We start from the raw sequence: 5,681 nt of genomic DNA, 5'->3' as shown, positions 1-5,681 counted from the left end.
TGAAAGAGCCACCAGGAGGCTGGGGGTGGGAGGGGGTGCAGGGAGGAGGCTGGAGGGGGCTGCTCAGAGCCAAATGAGGAAAATACTTTGAGGTGGAACGAGTGACCCGTGGCATCAAGCCTGCAGAAGGTCCCAGGAAATGGCTGACAGCCAAGCCCTAAGTTCTGGTGAACCTTGACACAAGCAGCTGGGGGAGGGGGAGGCCACCTGAGGGTCAGGGGGCAGGGAGGACTGGCGATGACCCTGCACCAGGAGGGTCCGTGCTGGCAGAGGGGACAGGCAGCCCGAGGCCCTGTCAGCCTCTCTGTAGTCCCGAGGGGACTGACAAACAGAAGAAAGAGTGTGGGCAAGAGGGCATCCTAGCCCAGGACCCGGATCACTCGGTGAGCAGAGAGAACAGGCCCGACCTCGGCTGGTGAGGTTCCTGTGGGTTGGGACCCTCTTTAAGAAAAATAATACAAAATAAGTGCAAAACTGGGATGAAGTGTGATTTTTATTTAGAATCTGAAAAGAAATCAAAACAAACAGCCAACTGTTAAAAGCTCACAAACACCATGGGAACCCCGACAGACCCTCTTCTTCATTAATTAAAAGCATGTTTGAGGGGCTGACGAGTCCCTGCCGGGGAGGCAGCGGTGACCGGAGCTGGGATCCGTGAGGATGCTGAGTTCCCGGGAGCCAGCCCCACACCGTGGGAGACCGAATGCCCAGCACGGGGAGAAATGAGGGCGCCCGTGGGGCAGGCTGGAGTCCATCGGTGTGTGCTGGTGACTCCCTCACCCCCAGAGGGAGAGGCAGGAACGTGGACGTGGAGCTCCCCCACCAGCAGCACCAGGAGCCGGGAGCACTGGGGAACCTTGGCCCCCCTCTGATCCTGCTCCCCACCAGGAAGCACAGCACCTGGAGAAGCGAGTCGGGGGGCAGAGTACACTGAGCATCTTCTGTGCCAGAAAGTGAGCAGACGCTCAGGGTGAGGGCCATGGGAGCCGCCTGGAGGCCCCACAGCTCAAACCGGCACAGAGGGTAGCGGGTTGTAGCCAGTGAATGAAGCAGAAAGATACAAAATGAGCAAGTGGACACAGGAAGGATCTTCCCTCGGAGGGCTCCAGAGGCGGGCATGGACAGAACCGTGACCAGGGAGCAGAACCACGCCAACTCTGCACCTCTGTGCGCCCTGGACGCACCCGGAAATGCCAAATCCTGTGGCGGGACTGTGTGCAGAAGGACGGCCGGAACCTTCAGCTGGTCAGGGTCTCGGCAGTCACGGGAGGCCGAGGAATGTTCCGGACCGAGGGAGACTAAAGAGACACGATGCTCAGTGCAAGACGTGGTCCTAGGTGGATCCTTCGTGGCAACAGACACTATTGGGACAACTGTAACAGGGTTGGAGCCCAGACTGGAGGACCTGGGGAGGGTGATTGTGGGGGACGGTGTGGTGCTTCTGGGGGTCCTTGCTCGTAGGACAAACACACAAGTGTCAGTGGTGAGGGGCATCCAGCTATGACTCACCCAAACATCCTGGAAGAAACTTAGTACTTGCTATGGAGTGAATTGTGTCCTCAAATCTGTATGTGGAAGCCCTGACCCCAGAGTGATGTATTTGGAGGGGGGGCCTTTGGGAGGTGATCAGGGTTGGACGAGGTCACGAGGTGGAACCCCATGATGGGATTAGTGCCCTCGTAAGAAGAGGGAGAGAGAGCTCTCCCCTCTCTGCTCACATGCCTCCAGGAACGGGAGCCACAGCAAGGTGGCCGTCTGCAAGCCGGGAAGGGGCCCTCACAGACACGGAGTCTCCCGGCACCTTGATCTGGGACCCCAGCCCCCCAGGCTGTGAGGACAAACCTCGGTTGTCTCAGCTGCCCCGTCTGACAGACAGTATTGCACTTGCAACTTCTCTGTAAGCTTGAAATTATTTCAAAATAAAGGGAAAAAATGCCGTGAAGGAAAAGATTTAAAGCAAAACGAGCTCCCACTGAGCAGGCCCTGCGGGAACTCTGGGGCCGAGTCGTGCAGAAGGCAGAGGACCCTGCTGCGGGAGGTTCTGGAAGCATGGAGCGGAGAGGCTGGGAACTGAGGTCGTGGGGTTGCAGTTACCGCCGACACCATCCAAGAAATAGGACCTTGGCCTTGAGGCACCTGACGGCGAGGCCGGCTCGAGGCATCTAGGGATGAGGGACGGGGCAAGGAGGCGATGACAGGTGGGGGCCTGAGGCCGGAGGGAGGGCGGCTAGCCCAGGCAGGAGAGGGCCTCGGGGGCAGGGATTAGGCTGCTGCATGGGGGTCAGGCTGGGGCTGGCCTGGGAGGCTGGGGTTCTGGGCTAAAGAGGTTGGTTTTGGGGGTACAGTAGCTGCGAGGCTGCGAAGGTCAGACGGCGTCTGGTGCTCCCCCTGAACGAGGTGGAGGCCCGGGGGCCTGGTCTAAGACCCCACGGGCGGTCAAGTGCACGCTGGACAGCTGGCGATGGAGTTGAGGCTGAGGGAGCCCATGCCCGGCCACTCCAGGCTCAGCTGTGCGGCCTCGGTGGGTCTGCCCTGAGTGCAATGGCAGCAGGCCCTTTTCCAGAAGGTTCTTGCAGGACTAGAGATGTCAGTGGAGGCCTGGGGCCCCCAGCCAGACTGGCTCCGAATCTGAGCTCCCGTTGCACCTGGAAGATGGGGCCCCTGAGGCCAGGTCCCGGGGGGCAGGGGGGTCACTCCTCCTTTCTCAATTGCTAGGTTTGAGGCTGATGCCCTTGGAAGTGGTTCTCAGGGGCAACAGTGACATTAGCAAACCTTGGCCGTGGCTGTGGGCACAGGTGGGGCCAAACTTCCTGTTTTCCTGGGCAAGTGCATGACCTCAGGCCCCAGCCACACCCTGTTTGTGCGGTGTCCACGGATGCCCAGGTGATTGTTCCAGCACCTATGGAAGCCCCTCCCCCATGCCCCCAGCTTCTCTGTTTCTTCCTGGGGGGCCACTGAGTCACTGGGCATAGCCCCACCTAAGAGGGCTGGACCTCAGGCCACACTGGGCCAGGCATGGGCCCTGCAGGGCAGGAGAGGGCAGGGGCTTCCCTTGGCACTGCTGATGCCCCCAGGGGCAGGAAGGCTGTCCGTCTGGAGCTGCTCAGTCCTGCAAGGCAGGCAGGAGCACCGTGAGAGGAAGATGCATTCCCCCCAGGGCCCTGTGTGGCCAGCAGTGGCTGCCCATCGACAGAGAGGAGCCAGGGCTCCGGGCCTGACCCATTCCCAGGGCCCCTGTGAGCCCAACCAAGCGGCACCCCCTGCCCACAGGCCCTGGCCTCACCTGCGCTGTCGGGGCCAGAGGAGCTAGCAGAAGCATCACAGAGGGTCAGCCAGCCCCTCCAGCTGGCTCCACTTGGGGCCCTCCGTGCCCGGGGCCTGCAGATACAGCCTGGGGGTCCTGCAGCACCAGCCTCACCACCGTGAGACCCCAGGTGGAGGCAGATTCCCCCGCTGGGCTGGGGGCGCCTTGTAGTTGGTGGGGGGCACGGCCAAGAGTAAGCAGCTGGCCCATCCCGGCCTGTGGACGGGGAGTCCCCACCGGGCCGGCCCAGGAGGACTGAACTCAGGTCCTTCCACTGCTTACTCCTCAGCATTTGCTCTGCACCCTTGCAGGGCACCCCACTCTGTCCTGGGCCTCGCAGATGAGGAAAATGGACCAGAGAGGCCAGGAACCCACCCAGGTCACCTGTCAGTTACGACAGGAAATACCGCTCTCGATGTACCGAGCCAGGGGTGTGAGCCTGCGGTGCTACTGTCCCTGACCGTGCCTTGGCCTGGCTGGCCGAGCCAGTGGGCAGTTAGAAACCAGAGCCAAACAGAGAGGGAGGCTGGGAAAGACTGGAGGTCAAGAGGCCAGGGGTCACCAGGGCAGGTCGGCTGAGGTCAGGGTGTGGGCAGGGCTCAGCTGACCTTCCCATTTGAGAGACCAGAGCCCCACCCCCAGTGGGGCCCCTCCCCAGCCTTCTTGGGCGGGGAGCTTCAGGGTCCTGAGCTGAGGGGCCACGAGGGAACTGGGGTATGGATACTCCTTGCCACCCCTCCAGGTGGTCCAGGTCAGCTCTTTGCTGCCCTTCCCCAGGACAAAAGGGGCCACCCACCGGCCGCTCAGACCCTGGGCCAGTCTTTGCTTGGAGCCTCTGGGCAGCTCCTTACACCATGGGGCGTGCAGGGCAGCCTTGGACTCCTTGGGGAGCCCCCGCGGGGCAGCTGCCCCCACTGGGCCCTGAGTCTCCAGTGTTCCCTCTGGGCCTCATGGAGATCAGAAGAGGACAGAGGAGGCAAGAAGGCCGGGAGGAGCGAGGCTAGGACGGGGAGGGAGGCCGTGTGAGGCCCGAGCACTGCCGGGGTTGCACCTCCCTGTGATGCTGGATCTTCCTGTGTCATTTCCGTCACTGCTTCGGCCACTCTGCGATTTACCTGCCGGGCAGCCTGCCCGTAGCTGTGGTTTCAGCAGGTGCTGGTCACTGAGCCCCTGTGAGCACTGGCTGGGATCTAAGTGCCTGTGGCTCTGAGATCCCCAGCCCATCCTCGAGAGGGTCCTTGGTTTGGTCCCATGGGTTTAGTCTGGAGGCTTCCTGGTCCAGACCTCACAGCTCAGGGTGCATTCCAGGACCAAGCAGCAGCCCCTGCATGGGGTCCCTGCCCGGCTGCTCCATTCTGACTCTGTCCACAGGCAATTTCTGTGCCCAGCCTGACACCTAGGACCTTGGGTGGACAATGAATGCACTCCTGGCTCCCCAAGTCTGTCCCCTCCAGGGCCAGCTCCTGGGGCTCGCCCTGCTGCACAGCCGACTTTGCTGTTCAGGGCAAGGTCCATCTCTCCTGGGCCCCCGCAATCTCTCAGGGGCCGACCCACCTGGCCCCGAGTAGGCTCCAGGTGGCAAGGCCGCCCAACAGTGGCCCCAGCAGACAACATGTGGAGGTGACTGTGGCAGTGCTGAGTGCCAGGTCAGGGCCCCAGGAACGTTCAGAGGCCCCCGAGACCCTGAGCTCCAAGCACCAACCACAAGCAGGTGGGGGCACCGCGGCCGCAGCCTCCCTGGTGCCTCAGCTGAGTCTTGGAGGTGGCTCATCTTCAGCAGCCATTCACATCCCTGCCTCCAGCTCCTCCGCTTCCCTGAACCTCTGCCCACGGCGTCCCACTTCTGTCCCCTGCCAGCGTCACGTGGGGACTCTTTAAAAATATATTTACATAGCTTTTGACTTCCGATCGTTTCACATGTACAGAGATGGGGTTGCAAAGATAGCACAGCACTCCTGCAGACCCACACTTGCCCCCCGTTGCTAACATCTCAGACCAGTGCGAGATCTGTCACAATGAACCACGTCGGTGCTTACTATGAGCCAGGGTCATACTTTATTCAGATTTCCTTATTTTTTCACTGATATCCTCTTTCTTCCCCCGGGTCCTACGTGACTCTAGTCGTCCAGTCTCAGACAGTATCCTTTCAAATACTAACTTCTTCACTCTCCCCTCTTCCAGTTCTCTGCTTTATGTCAGTCTCACACTCCCTCTGTGCTTTCCGTAATGTCTTTTTTTTTTATCTCTGGCCTCCATTCTGGATAATTTCTTCCTACCTCTCTTCCGGCTCCCGCCTCAATTTTCTTTTCAGCTGCTATCAATTTCACGTTAACATATCCATTGAGTTTTAAGTTGTGGTTATTGTATGTTTTCATTT

Source organism: Equus asinus, chromosome 5 (genome assembly GCF_041296235.1).
Source record: "Equus asinus isolate D_3611 breed Donkey chromosome 5, EquAss-T2T_v2, whole genome shotgun sequence".
Classification (NCBI taxonomy): Eukaryota; Metazoa; Chordata; class Mammalia; order Perissodactyla; family Equidae; genus Equus; species Equus asinus.
Note: the sequence above shows the minus strand (reverse complement) of the source record.